The following is a 17,408-nucleotide window of genomic DNA, read 5'->3' as shown; positions in this document are numbered from 1 at the left end:
TCTAATGCTGTATCGTTGTCAACTGACATACCGGGGAGAGATTTCTGATGAAAGCACAACTGATCTAGTAGCAGTGTCTATTCCCTGAGGTAGGCAGCTTCCATGTCAGCTTAAACTTGGGCTTTTTTTTCCCCTTTGCCTGTCCCTGCTGGGAGCCCTTCTTGTGTGGATAACTGCTTCACTTCTGACGCTTGGGTCTGATCGTGCAGTGACTGAGTCGGATACTAAGTTTTCTGACCCAGCAGAGGTGAAGGGGAGATGGTTGATGCTGTAATGATTATCTGATTCATTCACCAACCTCAGGGTGAGGGCAGCAGCATGCATGGCAGGAAGCTCTTCCTTTAAAGTAGTGATTCAGCTGAGGTCTCTGACCAGGGTCTGTCAAGGCAGCATTACACTGGGAGTTAATTCAGTTTCTTTTCCAAGGGAAAGCACAGCAACAGACCTTGGGATAAGAAATTAGGTCATTTTAAAAATGAAATACACGGTAAAGAACTGGCTACCACAAGAGTTGCACTTGTTGAAATCCTGAACGGGGGAAAAAAATGTGCTTACGTAGTTCAGAGGTGTTTTGCGTGGTTAGTCCACACAATTTACTAAAACCTGTAGGTGGTATCTTTTCAAGGACATTGGGCCATATTGCATTTATCTTTTCCAAGTCGCAAACAACATGTCAATAACAAGGTGCTGAGTGGCATCTTACTCTGCAAACGAGGAGATGACAGGTCTTAGCTCCCATTCTGTTTCTAACTTGACAGATGCTACTTTTGAAATAATAGCTGAGAGGCTCTGTGTTAGTCCTGGCTGTGGCTTTCGTTGTCCATTGGCCTCGAAGATTTTTCACTTTTCGAACTTCCATTTCCCTCCCAGCTCTGTAAACTCAGTGGTGCAGGATCCGTTTTTAACTTGTCTCACACAAGAAGTACCGTAGCTGGGGGCTTTAATTTCAGATGGATCTGGGAAGTGCCACTGTAATCTGCCAAATAGCAATGTGTTTGATTGCATTTTGCATTCAGCCTTGGTTTGTTGGCTTGTGTTTGTTCCATACATTAGAGTTGAAAGATGCCTGAAGAAATGTACTTGCTGGAACTCCTGCTCCTGTCAAACACTGTTCTGGCGGTTCTCTCCATCCTTCTGTCTTAGAAAGTTGTAGTAAAAATAGGGAGAATGAAAATGTTTCTTTCCTTTCATTAACTAATCCTAAAGTTCTGTACATACAAAAAGAAAGCTTAACTGAAATACAGCAAAATAAGATGATCAGTTTTTCAGCTTAAGCAGGCAATAGCCACAAGACATATTGTCAGGCCTTTTTATCCATGTTTTCTGCATCCGCGTCATCCAGCTTAATGGGTACCTGATCCTGATTTAATATGCTGCACTAGATAAATTCTTTTATTCAATGAAGAGATATAGCCAGAAGGATAGCTAAAAGCTGTATGTTTTTTCTAGTTTAACACCATATGGGTTGTAAATGGGTGTGTACAAGAACAACTAAGAATTATGAGTTCCAAGGATTATTTTCTCATTTACAGTTAGAGTGATAAAGTAAGCAAGAAGACCAACTCATTTAAGATTTGTAAATCAGCATAAATCAGGACACCCACAGTTCAGTCTTACATCTCCATTATGTATGTATACAAAAGGCTTACTTAGCATGTTTTTCTACTGTTTCATTATTTTGCTGCCCATGTTAATGTCCCTGGTCAGTTACCTACTAATGCTCCTCAATAGCAGTTTTAGTGCTGAGCCTTTTGTTCAGTCATAAAGATTGTTCTTTTTGTTACTCAATTTTTTGCATATGGAGTTCTAGTGCATTACTATTGTAGCTTGCCATTTTTCAGCCATGGTGTTGGTACTAGGGCAAAGGCAAGCACAGGTGTGATAGTAGGGTTACCAGCTATCCTAATTTTTGTGACTGCAGAGTGTTGACCTTGGACTAAAATATCTCTGAAGATGCAATCACTGCTCAAATACTTGACTACAGTTTACACAGTGTACTGTACTGTAATACGGAGGCATGAAAAAGGAATCTGGGACCATTGCAGTTGGTGCCATACAGACACAGATTTGGGGCAATTAATCCTACTAGATTAAAGCTGCCAGGTGTACGCATGTTGTAATCCGGTAGATTACAGTATCTACAGGATCCTGTTCAGTTCTTTGCTGCCCTTGGATGACTACTGAATAATCTCTTCCTTCCCATTTGTCTTGCCAGGCAAGCAGGTAAGGATCATCAGCCTTAGCTTTATATTGTGATATTTGGATCACAGATGAGGATTTCTAAAGGAAGTTTGTTTAAGATAGGTCCCAGGTCTAACCAATATCCCCCCTGGACTCTAGCTATTGCTCTAGAAGAGCATGGGTCACCCATATTTTCCGTGTTGTATTTGCCGGCCTGCCGCGTAGGTCTTGGCTACCCCAGGCCATTTCAAGTGGCACTGTGTGCTTAGTTTTAGCAAATTGAATCAAGGCTTATGTGCCTATTTTAGGATGAGCTGACTCTGAAATTACTAGATTTCACTGACTGTACTGAGTAGATTTCCATGGACCATGCTGGGAACTTAGATGCAGGTATTTATATGAAGCTGAAATACACACATGGCAGTTCTGTTCTCCAGTGCTGGCATGTCCCTTGCAAGGACCAAACAGAGGGCATCCCTAACTGGATCTCCCAGTCGTGGGAAGTTTGGATAATTTTAAGGGAGTCTGAGGTCCTACCAGTTGGCAGGGGAGAAGTTCAAGGCACTAGGCCACCTCCTTCTCTAAGAGGAGATCACAGTCATTGGCATGCAGACATTACGTTACTCTCCAAGCAGTGGAATTCACTGTGAGCTATGGATTAAGCGTGCATCCAAATCACGTTTAGGCTTTAATTTGCTTGACTGTACGGTCACACACTTGTTTTCTGAGAGGAGTCATAGGTACAGGAATGTTCAAAGAAAGGGTTAATCCCATCACGTTTTCATCCAGCTGGTTACCTTGAAAAGGTTACCATTGTTTCCATGAGCCCAACTTCTGCAGAAGTTCAGAGCTTCACATATAGTAAAGTATTAGGAGTACAGCCCCGTCACTGAACACTGAGATACTTTTCCCACATTCAAATGCCCATAAACTTAACTAGAATGAGAGGTCTCCCCCAGAACCATAGGAGATGGTGGTGTCCCAAGAAGACAGAATGCTTTTACTTAAATTTATTAGTGGATGATGTTGCAGCAGAGAGGACCACCTTTTAGCAACGCCATCTTCTCGGAAGCTGGAGCAGAGCCAAATGTATTTCACACAACTAGGCACATCAAGCAAGCTTAAATCACAGAGCAGATAATTACATTGCCCTAGGAAATCAACTAGCTGTTCTGTTACGCCCAGCTTTGGGCTCTAAATCTTCATGTGGCATCCAATTGCCATGGTAGCTAGGCTTCAGGTGTGCTTGCTCTGATGTCTGTTCTTTACCTGCTTTCAGGTGTTTTGTGAAGCTTAAAATAACAAACATGTTCAGGTCCTGGCAGTGGAAAGATGCCAGGTGAGGCCTAAATTATTAACTTTTGTAAGGTAGAGATTTGCGTGAATTATCTGAAGTTAAACATGAATTTGTACCGATACTGCAGTTTTCAAATGTCTCTTGAGGATTTTATTGATCATTTCCCTCCTATTTTGTTTAATTCCATAAAATCCAACATGATTGAGGGTGGGAAGGAGGCTACTTCTATTTTCTTTTTTTTAATTTATTTTCAATCTAAATAATTTAAGAAAGGAGCTTTACTTGAATTTGAAATCATTACAGTGAATTTCTGCTGGCACAATAAAGGACAGACTTGATCCCACTGCTCCATAGACATCATGCCAGCAGTTTGCCATTTCATATGTATGAACAGTTTATCCAGTCTCCTTTAAATCCTATATATCTGGCATCAGGGATCCAAGTTCATATTTCATCTGTTGCATCCATCTGTGTTGTCTTCTCTTGACCTTTTAAATTTGTAAGCTCTTCTGAGCAAGGATCATATCATTACATTTGCACAGTGATTCTCACTATAGGTCTAGAATCTGTGAGCATTCCTATAACACAAATAATTATGGAAGAAACCAGCAATCCAAGCCCAAATGAATAAATAACATAGCTGGATCTTGATAGTTAAATTAACTGTAAAATGAGAAGGGATACTAGATAGCTGCACAGAAGACAGAAGCCCTCTGAAGAAAATGTATACCTTCTGCTAGAAATAATTCACCTCACACATTTTCACTTTGGTCAACCTGAAAATATGAGAAAAAAAACTCATTTTTTTGCTTTCTGAATCAAAGTGAGAAAAACTGTCAACTATTGTTAAACCAAACCGTATAATCACCCAGTGAAATCCTTCTAGTCTGCCTGCTAGACTGTGCCAAATAACTTCTGTTGGAGAATAAAACAGCTAATATATTCAGATAGCTTACCATTATGTAGGATAGAGCTGGAAAGAAATGTCTTGTCTGAAACTTCAGTCAGAAAAATGTTATTGTTAAGGTGGCAGTAATGCATCCCTGTGAATTTCTGACTCAGCTGAATTTCTGTTACAGCTTTGTCTGTAACAAAATCATATAGATTTGTAGAATCACAGGATAGTTTGGGTTGGAAGGGGCCTTTGAAGGTCATCTAGTCCAACCTCCCTGCCGTGGGCAGGGACATCTTCAACTAGATCAGGTTGCTCAGAGCCCCGTCCAACCTGACCTGGAATGTTTCCAGGGATGGGGCATCCACCACCTCTCTGGGCAACCTGTGCCAGTGTTTCACCACCCTCAGCGTAAAACATTTCTTCCTTATATCTAGTCTCAATCTACCCCCCTTTAGTTTAAAGCCATTCCCCCTTGTCCTGTCGCAACAGGCCCTGCTAAAAAGTTTGCCGCCATCTTTTTTATAAGCCCCCTTTAAGTACCGATAGGCCGCAATAAGGTCTCCCCGAAGCCTTCTCTTCTCCAGGCTAAACCACCCCAACTCTCTCAGCCTGTCCTCACAGGAGAGGTGTTCCAGCCCTCTGATCACAAAAGAGTTGTGCCTTTGGTCCCAAGTGTATTTTGAGTGCTTCTCATCCTTTTGGAACAAAATCCTAAAATACTCCAAGTTCTACCTCATTCGTAGCGTGACATACCTCTTCTGTACCTGAACAAACAGCCATTTCTGATCAAATCCATGGGGTTTTGCATATACTAATCTGCATGTCAGAAGTTAAACAAAACTTTATTGGAAATGTGAAAAGAAAGAAAATTATGCAAATATTTACAATAAAGCAATCTCTATGCATGTCTGGCTTGTACAAGGAGATCCAACTACTTCAGACCCCTCTGAGTATCTAGTCATAGGTCGTGGTAGCCAACCTGGCTTTGAAAAGCACGTTACATAGCTGAAGTAGGTAGTGAAAGGATGGCTGTTCTGCTTCCTTCTCCGTTCCACAAGCCAGAAGTCTTCAGTCCTTGGACAGCTTACTTTACATATGTCTGAAATTGTGCCCACAAAGTTGATAGAGGTGTCTGAATTCTTCTGTCATTGCATAGACCAGCATGTGAGTGTAGAAGGCATTCACATAAGCTATGCTGTAAACATCTCATGAAGAAAATCACTTGTAGGATCAATACATTACTTCAGTATTCCATCTTTACACATACATTTCTACCCTTTTTATCCTTCTCTTCCCCCCCCCCCCATTCACTTTTCTGTTTTGCCATAAGAAAATAATTGAAAGGGGGCAAAAATGCTAATGCAAAATAAATTACTTTTTCAGTTTTTGGTTAAGAAAGCAAAGCAAAAACTGAAGGAAAAATGAATAGGGGGAAGCATTTGGAAGTGATTCTAATAATAATAATAATAATAATACCACCATAAGGAAAAACTGGCATTATACAACCCCATCTGTTAAAAGGCTTATTCAGGAAAGAGATCTCTGAGTTCTAATATGTAGGTTTAGGAAAACATCTTTTCATGCTCAGTAGCAGTCAAAGAGCAATTGAACATTAGGAGTTGTTAGAAACGGAGTAGAGCATGTACGGAAAACATCCTCATGCCACTGCGTGTGTGCATGTGCATCCACACACTGAATGCAAGCAAAGCTGTGTTTGTCCCATCCCAAAATGGATATATTGGGTCTAGAGAATATGAAGATGAGTAAAAAGGGTAAGCAAGAGAACAAAACGACTCCCAACAAAGGATCAATAGCTGGACCGGGAAGCTTCAGTCTAGAAAAGAGATGGCTGAAGAAGGATGCGACGGAGGTCTTTAAAATCTGCAGTACTGTGTGTCCAGTTCTGGGCTCCCCAGTACAAGAAAGATACAGACTTACTGAAGCAAGTCCGCAAAGGGCCACAAAGATCATTAAGTGACTGGTCCATCTTTCCTGTGAGCAGAGGCTGAGAGAGCTGGGACTGTTCAGCCTGGAGAAGAGAAGGCTCCAGGGGGAACTTACCGATGTGTATAAATACCTGGGGGTGGGGAATGAAGAAGGTGGTGTCAGACTCTTCTCAGTAGTGCCCAGTGACAGGGCGAGAGGCAATGGGCACAAACTGAAACAACTGAAACACAGGAAATTCAATCTGAACACAAGAAAACTTTTTGTTTGGTTGGTTTGTTTTGTTTTTTTACTGTGAGGGTAGTCAAATGTGGAGACAGGTTGCCCAGAGAAGATTTGAATTCTCCATCCATGGAGATGTACAAAATCCAACTGGACAACACCTGCTCTAGGTGACCCTGCTTGAGCAGGAGGGTTGGACTAGGTGGTTTCAAAAGGCCCCTTCTATCCTAAGCCATTCTGTGGAAAATCCTGAGTAATATGGAAAAAAGTGAACAAGAAAGGATTGTTTTTTCACTTTCTTAATGAACAGATGGTATCAAAAGGAAATTAGCAAGAGAAAGGTTTGAAACAAATAGAAGGAAGTGCTTTTTACACAGTGCGTAATTGAACTATGGAGCTCCTTATAGTGTTTTGTGGATGCTAAATAGCAATTAGATAAATGTACGGAAGAAACATTCACCAAGGTCAGTTAAACACAGTATTACCCACAGTTCTTGAATTTCCTGAACCTACAAGTCATTGGAAACTGAGAGAACACAACAGAGAAATATTAATGTATTCTTACCCTTCTCCTCACTCTTCTTTCGACTTTTGTTACTGGTCACAGTCGAAGACACGACGCAATACAGCTGTCCTTGCATAGTTGGTCATATGTTTAGAAGTATACTGCGTGTGCACTTTGTGATCCATTTCATTGCAAATGCTCCGTGAAAAGATCATAAGAGCGAAATGGGCGACTGTCTTAGAAAAAGAAAATATGCCTTGAACAGAGAAATTATTTGCATAGAGCGCAGATTTGTTGAGCAAGAAAGTTCCATTCTCATGTCTGTTTTTGAGGAATACAGTATTTTAAGACTTTTTTAAATTGATATTTAATATATAATACTGAAAGCTACTCAAGCAGAAGTGAAAAATTAATATGCTTTTCAGAGGCTTCGTGTAATTCTGAGGTATATAAGTATAAATAAAATTACTTAAATGACTTAGAGTCGAATGGGAATTAGGAAATCTGTTCCTTTTGCAAAACACAGGAGTATAGCTGTATATTAGGAGACTGAAGAGTTTCCCATATTTAAAAAGCAAATCATACAGTTTTAGGAAAATCTGGAGCATATGCTGAAGAAATTGTTCATCATAATTAATTCTTAGGCAAAATAGTGAAGAACTTGTTTTGCACAAGTCAGAAAACTGACAGTCTCTGTAATGGACTAAAATTGAGGAGACTGAGCCCTGGGGGTTATTTTTGGTTTTGATTATGACAAATAAAGCAAATCAAAAAGCAGCTATGATCTTGGCTTGCAGTGCAGGGAAGGAAAACTCTGGGTAAGAGAGTTTTCTTATTTCCTTTTTGGCTGAAGACCTGTATATTCAAACTGAGAAGAAAGAACAAGTGGAAGTGACAGGATTTTGTGCAAAGAATCTGTCCAAGGTTGAAAATGTTGAAAAATTAGACAGCGTGGGGATTAATTGAAGTCTGGGCAAGAAAGTTCTCTCTTGAAGATGAGAGCAACTGAAGCTGCCTTTGAACTGCTGTCAGTGGGACACTGTGATTAAATACATCTTGTTTTTAAAGTGCTGCCAGTCCCTGTGGAGCAGTGATTAGGAGCCCAGATCAATTATAAGTCGGTATTGGTTTAAGGCTGCTTTTTTCCTGCTGTTGCCTGCGTTACAAGCCTTTGGTATGAGATGGTAAAAAGGAGGAACTCCAGGTTACTAACCAGGAAAGGCTGTTAGTTTTGTTTGGGTAGGAAAAGCCCCATGGAATATCACATCTACTTCTTCCTCTAAGTTCATTTAGGACAGTCCAGCTTTTTTTTGTGCCTTTTTTTTTTCCTCCCCCCCTCTCCACATCTGCCCTGGGTGAGTACTGACCTGCTGTGGTTGGCAGCTGAGCCTGGTGCTTTGCCATGCCTTCAAGCTGTCATGAGCTTCATCTGGAGGGCTGAACGCAGCTGAAATTGTTCTAAGTCCCTTTGTCTACAGTTTGATTGCTTTGATAATATTCTTCCATCCTGTGTGATGAAAATTAAAGAACATTTAAACCATCAGACGCAAAAGTAACACGAAGGAGCAGTGCTGGATGCAGGAAAAAAAATGCTTTCATTTAAATAGTGAGATCTTATTTAGTAGGAACTGAGTGCTGAAAAGGCTTTTAAGAGGAGGAACCTGAGTGTTTAAAATGGCTTTTATGCAGAATTTGAGTGTCTGTGGTGCTGACACCACCCACTGAGTCAGACAGGACTTTGACAAATCTCTCAATTGCTCTCTTTGACCTTAAAGTTTGTGCCTCAGGATGAGCACAATATTATGCCTGTTTTTCTAGGTTTAAACAACACCGAAACTTGAATCAGGACTCTGAGAGCAGGTGACCTTCTCAGTTTGTGACTGGCTCAATCTGGTGGGTTTACTCTAAGGAAATACAAAATGTGCCCTTCAGGAAACTCGGACGTCACGCAAAGTCACACCAGCCACATCACAGCAGTTGTCTGCTACTGATAACACTTTTCCAAGAAGAAGGAGGGCCAAAGGCTGTGTCCTTCCTGGGTTCCAGGCTGCAAACCAGGGGCTGACGTCCTTTCCCCGAGCACTGCTTGTTTCCACAGGCTGATTTTCCTCGGAGAACTCTCTACTCGATGACTAAGTGAAAGTTCACCATTACTCCGGGGGCTAGAGCAAGGAGATGGCCAGAACCCCCCCGTGTGGCGTGATCCACCAAGCTGTTGGACTCCTCGGTAATTAGAGCTCACAAAAGCAGCTAGTTTTGATGACTGATTGATATTAATTACCTTTAGGATATAATCCCTCCTGTCTCTGACTATTCAAATATTCGCCTGAAAAGTCGAGAGAGAAAAGAAGAGAAATCCCCTCTTGGAAACGGCTTCCATATGCATTATTCTTAGTCCATTGGCTGCTAATTATTCACTGTGTGTGAGCTCACATTATCGTACATTGCAGAAAAGGCACCATGAAGGATGTTATAGATAGCATTTATGAACACAAAGAGCTTTTGAAAAACTACTTTTAGTCCATAACAGTCAAGTCAAGCCTACACTCCAGTGAGTCAATCGCTTCTCATAGAGTTTGGACAGAGTTTTCTAAAACTCAGCATATAGTGATTTTGTTCTCTTTAATTATTCTTCCATGGAGGGACTTGCTGTGAAAGCAAACCCTGGCCATGCTGACAAATGGAATTGAGGGTGGTAGGGTTTTCTCCCTTTCCCAAAAGCAGTCAAAACTGTAGATGTTTTTGTACATGTATATTTAGTTCAGGTTTGTTTTCAGAACACTGTTCTCTAACTGGTGGAGCTGTCCTGTTCAGCAGATTAACTATAATATAATATATGCTACAGGAAAAAACCCAGAGTGACACAGCGGTACATGAGAGGCTGCTCTGGAAGGAATAGTTTTCCCCTGAAGGCGGTAAAGCTCGTTCTGGGATTCCACTATAACCATGTGCTGTGGTCTCTCAGTATGTAAAAAAGACCCCTATCAAAAGGAAATTACCGTCTGCAGGTCACACGGTCCGAGAGACGTGAAAAATGGTGCACTACTTCCAGGGGGAGTGATTTACTGGCTCTGCACAGGGGCCAAAGAAAAAGGGCTTGCTTATTTCTGTTTTTTCCTAAAGGATGAGGAGAGGACACCTGTGTTGTGGCTCAGAATACCTATTTCACATCTTACTCATAGCGACTTTCCACGTGATGTTTTCTCTAGCAACAAAACCAGTTTAGCCTTTTCTTTCCGTTGTCCCAAGGGCTCATTTCTCGCCTGTGTGTGATACTGCGCTGCCCCTTCAGCTGAGCCACTGTTAGATTTGGTGTAATTAAATCATCCAAATTAACACAAAGCACAATAAAAAATCCAGGACTCTTCCAAATGAAGAAATGGTGACAGGAGAATGGATAAAGAATAGGATGAGAGAAGAATTTAACTCAAAGAGGTGAGGAACATGGTTAAAGTACTTATAGTCAAAAGGAAGATATGCCTTGTTAGCATTTAAATGCACATAAATCAATTCATGTGCACTGCTTAGAGCCCCAAAAAAGCCGTCATATGAGTGGAGAAGGGTCCCTACGTGACAAGGAATGCAGGTACCCACTGAGCAGTACTACGGGAGGAGAGACCCTAGAGCTCCTCCTTCCCCAGCCCTTGGGGAATGTCTCTCTGCTTCGGAAGCATATAGCTAATTCCTGGTCACACATTGCTTCTTAGCAATAATAAGGACGTGTCTGCTCTTGCCATACAGCAGCCTGCGAGCATCTGCTGTCCGTTGTGCCCAGTCCCCGAAAAGCACCGTTGCTTGAGTTCTCCCTGTTAGTGCCAACGTAACTGATTGCAGCAATGTGGTGCTTCCTTCCTCTAAAGACAGCTGAGCTCTCCCTTTCCTGACAGGTCCAGTCCTTTCTCCATTATCCTGCTGCCTTCTAAGGGCTTTCTGGCAGTGGCTGAAATGCTTTGCAGAAAATTCATTGTGGGCTGAAGGTAGTTTGGAAGATTGGCACCCATTCAGCTTGACACTTAGTCATTTAATTTTAATAATCAAATAATCCAGTGGGACAACTCAAAGGCATAGAGTCCTTTAATGAAATGGATTAAACTTCTTGGAAACAAGGGGTTTAATAGCTGTTAAAAGCCATTAGGCTTCTTTATTTGACTCAGGCATGCCAACAAAATTATAGGAGACTGCTCTGGGGTTTGAATTGGGTGAACTAAAGCTGTTTTCTAGGAGAGATGCATGTGTGAAGAAAGGTAAGCAAAATACCACAGAATCAGCCACAAAAGGAGAAAAAAGACAGAAAAAGAGCAACCCAAAGAACCCAAACAGAGCTCTCGGGTTAAATTCTGGCCTCAAGAGGCCTGTTTTGCATAAACAGCCATGCTACTGCTCAGTTTCTGTTTTGTGGAAGAAGAGATTTGATGTGGGTTTTTTGTGAATTTGAGGCAATAAAACAGCCACGGTAGAAGAAAATGGCAACAACAACAAAAATTGATCAACAGCAGTAAACCTGAAGTCTTACTCTGGCATCATCATCTTTTTCTCCTAAGAATAGGAGAAAATATGCCTAGGACACTTCACATGACCTCAAAGTTTGGCTACATCTAAAAGGGGTCACCATTTAGAAACGAGGTTACAGTGTGTATAATGCTGATTCTTGGTGAATCTATTCTGAGGTCCTGAGATGTAGAATTCATGGCAATTTCTATGATGTCTCATCATAGACTGGGTAGCTGGGTAGACTGGGACAAACGTGTTTAACGCAGCACAGTGATCACTCATCACTCCTTTGCTTTCTTACAGTTTTAACTTTGCTTTCTGCTAAGTGCAAACCAAATCCAAGGGAGCATCTCTTGGACACCCAAAATAATGCACTATAACAACTTGTTCTTTGACCACTGGAAGTGTTGAAGAACTGAAGAGACTGGTCTGTTATGGAGTAGTTGCTCAGCTGAATTTTCTTATCCTTGCTAAAGTGCAAATAGTGACAGTGTTGGCACTGTTGTTTTGGTTTGGGTTTGTCTTTTTTTCTTAAAGCTAAGGAGTTCATAAAAAATTCTGGTGCAGCTTCTCTATTTAATGATTCTTGCTCTCGCACTACAGCTGTTTTAATCATCAGAGAAATTAATAAGGTCTCCCTTCTCAATTAAAGATCCATTTCCATGAAACATACATTCATATAATATCTTTGAGACCTCCCTGGTCCACCAGCTACAGTTGAAACTGGCCAACAGCTTCAGCAGTTACACTGCAAAGAATGGACAGATGGATGAAAAGTGGTAACATAAACCTTCCAGCTTCAGCATAACATCACTAAAATGTTGTTCTTAGCTTTGATGTCTGTCAAATAGCATTATACTAGCTAATTTATTCCCCACCAATCCCCAAAATAAGGCCTACTAGGAGCTTGGATTTTATAAAAATTTACGAACCCAACCGGGTGACTTACTGAAAAACGCTATTTTATCATTTTGGATCCAGGGAGAAAGCCTTCGTCTTTGCTAGGAAGCATTAGCCCTCAGTTCTGCACTGAACAATTCACCTGCACTGAACAAAATATTTTGTTACACCTTTTATTATTGTTAATGTTAAACTTAAAATAATCAACATTGCCTGCAGTTTCACCTTCTGAGGATGCCCTTTCCACTGTCCTTCAATGTCCTTTTGAAGAACATGGGGCAAATTTGGCCAGCAGTTCCGTGGATGCAAATGTAAAATATCTGTGATAAAGTCTGGACCTATCCCCTGAACATCCTGGTCTGCAATTTATTGCGAGCAACTTGAGCAGTCTGAGCCGAATGAAGGTTTTAAAGTCCTGCTATGCAGCTTGAGGAGCCCCTCAACTTTATAGCCAGCCCAAACAGGGCGAAGAGCTGCACTTTGCTGGGATTAGAGCACAGTTCAATCAAGGTGCTACAGTAATAACAGCTCTACCCAGCTTTGCAATTCTGGCTCCAAGCATTCCAATAAATTACTATTTCCAAAGCCTTGATGGTTTGTGATTTCACGTCTCTCGCAGAGGACCCGTTTTTTCCAAGCTTCACTATCTGCAGAGAGGCTGAGTGGCTGTATGCGAGACAAAGAGGCAGAGAATGATCCCTCCAGCTAGGGCAGGGATACAGTTAAGGACGCAATAATCTCTTTCTCTCCAAGAAGTGACGGAAAAGCTCCATAATGGAGCAGACGTTCCCTGAACTGTACAGATGTCACGTTAATGCCATACCCAGGTGTACAATGGAAGCTAATAGAGGCAATCGAGCAAAAGATTGGTGCACCGCAAAAGATGTCAGTCCGGCATGCAGAACCCAGGTGTTCTGTGGGAATTAATTAGATCAGGGAGCGAAGGTGAGACGAGGCTTTGACAGGGGAGGCAGGAGGCTTGGGAGGGAGAAAAAAAACAAAGGAAAGAATAATTAAATTAAGGAGTTTGGTACAGCAAGGAGGGGGGATAGTGCCAAAAAAAGTGCACGGCGTGTAGCTCGGTGCAGGGCTTTGGGGCAGTCAGCAGGATTTGATGAAAATCCCTCGATGACGCGCAGGGAGGGCTGTTCCTCGCTGAGGCTCCCAAATGCTGCTGTGGCAGGTTCTCGGTGGCAGTGTTTGCAAGCAACTTCCTTCCAGCAGAGCCTGGGCACGCAGTCTGGGAGGGGAGGGAGGGACTGGGGAGGCCCAAGGAAGTGTGCTCTGTAATCCTCGTCACCCCCAGCTGAAAGCTGTCGTGAGAAGACAAGCCGCAATAACAGTCCTGCCTTTCTGATAGAAGCAGATTTCTAAAATGTTCCTTACGCCCCCGTTTTGAGGTTGCTTTTCTCCATGTATAAGCCAGTCTGAAGGCTGCTCTGAGGTGCCGCTGGAGTACAGACCTTTGTCCATGGGAGATGTGGAGAGCTGGGCACACCAAAGGCTGGGCTCTTCCCACCTCCGGTGCCAACTTGAGACACGTGGAGTGGCAGTCTGCATCTCTCTTTCTTTCTCCTTTGATTACAAAGGGGGACCAAAACCTCTAACGTAAGTAAGACGTCTCAATTTTAGACTTGCCAACTTAAGGTGATGTGCATCCTGACCCAGGGGTGGCATCTGTTTCTAATCAGATAAGTTTAGCAACCTGAAACTTCTGTTGCATCAGGGCACCATTGCTGTAGGATGTTGTAACATCTGCCTGGAGAATTTGTTTGCAGTCCGTGGGGTTACCCACTATAATTTCCAGCTGTTTGCAGGCTGAGTGTTCGCTTTGTGCCTATTAAGCTGTTTTACTGCTTGTTCTTACTGACGTAACATAACAATGATGTGCAAATGGTGTCAGGTCTGAGTTTCCCATGGAATTTGGCTTGTTTTGCCACCATCTGTCTGTATTACTGACTTTCAAAACTGTAGGCTGTGAGATAAAGACTGATAGTTTTGTCAAGCCACCTCTCTGGTGTTTAGCTTTTTCCAGGCAAACTGATGAAAACACGTGTTGAATGCTAGTCATATTTAGAGGCAGAGTAAGCCCTAAAGTAATCAAGTAATAACTAGACTGTAATGCCCTAGCAAAAGCTAATGAAGTGTTTTAGACTGTATGTAATGGCTCTTGTATGGCTCTTTATCTTCTTCAAAGAAGGTGGTTAAAAAAAATTCCAAAAGGCAGGGAGAGGAATGCTTTATTTCTCTGAAAAGTGGTTTGTTTTTTTTTAAAAAAAAAGTCTGTAGAGGGTACGATGGCACCCTCTTTTTTAATTGGACCTTTAAGTGATTTCTGACACCTAAATACCAAGAAATACATTGGGCTTCTCATTCGTCGTAGGTATCTGATGGTGCTGGAATGACTGCAGACCTGTGAAGTGCTCTGAGCTCAGTATTTTTAGTTTATAGAAGACCCTGGCAAAGGTGAGTTTTGTGCTGTTTTAGAGACGAGCGGTTTTTAGAGGGTAGAATTTCTAACTTGCCTTCTACTTGGTTGTTCAGGGAGACACAAAATTGTTTCTGCTGTTTCCAGTGTGTAATAGATTGAGCATTTATCTAATTCACAGTAATTTCCATGACACAGTGTCTTGGGTCTTTAGGTGACTCCTTGGATTTCCATTTTTCCTGTATAATTTCCTCTTATCCTCATTTAGATTCTGTAAAGTCAAAATTAGATTAGAGACTCTAGTTTTAAAAGATCATTTATGTACATTAACTCAGGGAAAAAAAAACCACCACGCAACACTTTGGCATTGAGCAAGGTCCTAACTGCCGTGCAAACACATTGAACTGAATCTGTCCTAAAGTTTGTTCTCCCCAGGCAGAATGGGCACGGCAAACCATTTGACTGAATGGCTCCGCCGGGAGTAGTTATATGCTACATATTTTCTGCAGCATGCGAAGTTCCCTGCCGTCCCTTCAGCTGTGTTGATACATCTCTGTGGGGGGTTGCAGTTTAAACCAGGTCTCTGAAATTATTTGGGTTAAAACAAACAGCACAACCTCGTTCTCTGATTTGTTTTATCATTTTTGGTACGTTTTTGCCTTGCCCAGCATCACCGTAGACTGTTGCACTGGTACAGCAGAGGGGCAGGGAGGGGTGCAGGCAGGATTGAATGGCTGGGAAAGGGCAATGAGAAAGTCTTTAGAGAAGGAAACTGAAGAAGTGTGTGCAGTTTCATCCTTGCTTGCTGTACTCTTTGCTTTCTAGATAGGCCAGGGTTTCAGCTGGTCCCATCAGTAATAGCCTGTTCCCTTTGAAAGGGAAAAAAGATAGACTGTGACCTCAAGTTAGAAAGGAAGAACCAGCACAGGAATACTATATAGTGCATGCATTTTCCTGGCACATATGATGGATTCTTTTTTAATACCCCCAGCACTTTGTAATTTGCACTGCTGCCTGCTATTTATTTTACTTTAATCTCTGTCATTTCTCTGTGTTTTTTATCTTCTTTCCTGCTGCCCCTCAAGTTATGTATTTCTTGCCAGGCTCCTATAATATTAGGGGGTCTTTTCAAGAAGGGGGGACTGGGTTTGTAGGGAGGGAAAAGTTCAATAAATTATCCATGCAATTTGTAAATGTCAGAGTACAAAATACAAAGTACTTAAAAAAAATAAAATAAAGCAAATGTTTGCATTTACATTCCATACTAGGAACTTATATTTTAAACTAAAACTAAAGCCTTTATCTGAACTGTCAGTGTTATAGATGGTGCCTTTATATATATATAGATTTGCATAGGTTTTTATCAAAGTGATGCACTTAGCTGATTTACCATTCCAGCCTTTTATTTAGGAAGAGGGAAAAGATAATCTTTTAAAAGAATATGAAAAATGGGTCACTTTTATTCAGGCCAGTCCATCAATGTGTCTTGCATTAGTTCACTTTGGACACAGGAGCCCATTTTGGTGGTTGTTCAGGATATACTGTCTGCGAGATGGGTTCTGGATCTCGTCTTCCATCTTGATTTTCAGATTCCATCTATAAAGTGTCACTCCTCCCATACACTTATGGCATCAGAAGTCCTGCACATGGTGGTGAATGTACTGGAGATTAATTTAGGAATCACCAGTTGGAGCAATAAGGGTTGGGTTGGTTTTTTTGAAGCCTTGCATTAAGTTCAGGATTGCATCTTCAGATCTCCTTGAGATCAGCTGTAACCTACCGATCGCTGTGTGACCGTGCTCCACAGATGGCGCAAATCTACTGTGGTTCTCCCAAAGTGGGAGTTCCTCACAGCCTAACTCAGTCTGTCAGAGCTGCCTTTCCCTGTCCCAGCACTGGGTAAGCTGTGTGACTACCCAGTTCAGGGAGCAAGCCAACACAAATACAATCCATCGCTTTTATAGTATTGGATTTCTTAGGGCTGAACTCACTGAACTGATTTACTCAGCAAGCTCAGGAACACGAGGACTGGTGCAAGTGGGGCAGGGTGTCTGTTTGTGGCAGTCCCAATTTAGCTTGTCCTGCCATGGAGCAACACCTTTGAACTATCTCAGATTGTTGACATGGAAGATGTTAACACTAAAAGTGCCCATTTCAGTCCCTGGTGTCTGGCGTGTGGTGGTTTATGTAACAATCTTAACCAGGGAAATGATATTAAGGGGTATTCAATCCAGTGCACTAAAGGATAATAGAATTGGATAGCAGGAAGTTTAGGTCAAATAAATTCAAATGGAAAAGAATGAATTCTGTCAAAGTGTTTAAGCACATTGTAAGCTTACCAAAGAAGGTGGTAAATTCACAGTGGAGCGTTTACGCCGAGACTGGATGTCTTACTTAACGATAAGCTATAGTTCAGCCACCAGCAAGTCATTGGGCTTGATAGTGTTCAGTTAGGAAGAAAGAAAGAATAATTCCCTCCACCACAGTGGGTGAAATCCTATGGCCTGTGTTAAACAGAAGGTCATGCTTGCAGAGGGCTATGATC

This window comes from Pygoscelis adeliae, unplaced genomic scaffold, assembly GCF_000699105.1.
Source record: "Pygoscelis adeliae isolate BGI_AS28 unplaced genomic scaffold, ASM69910v1 Scaffold68, whole genome shotgun sequence".
Classification (NCBI taxonomy): Eukaryota; Metazoa; Chordata; class Aves; order Sphenisciformes; family Spheniscidae; genus Pygoscelis; species Pygoscelis adeliae.
Note: the sequence above shows the minus strand (reverse complement) of the source record.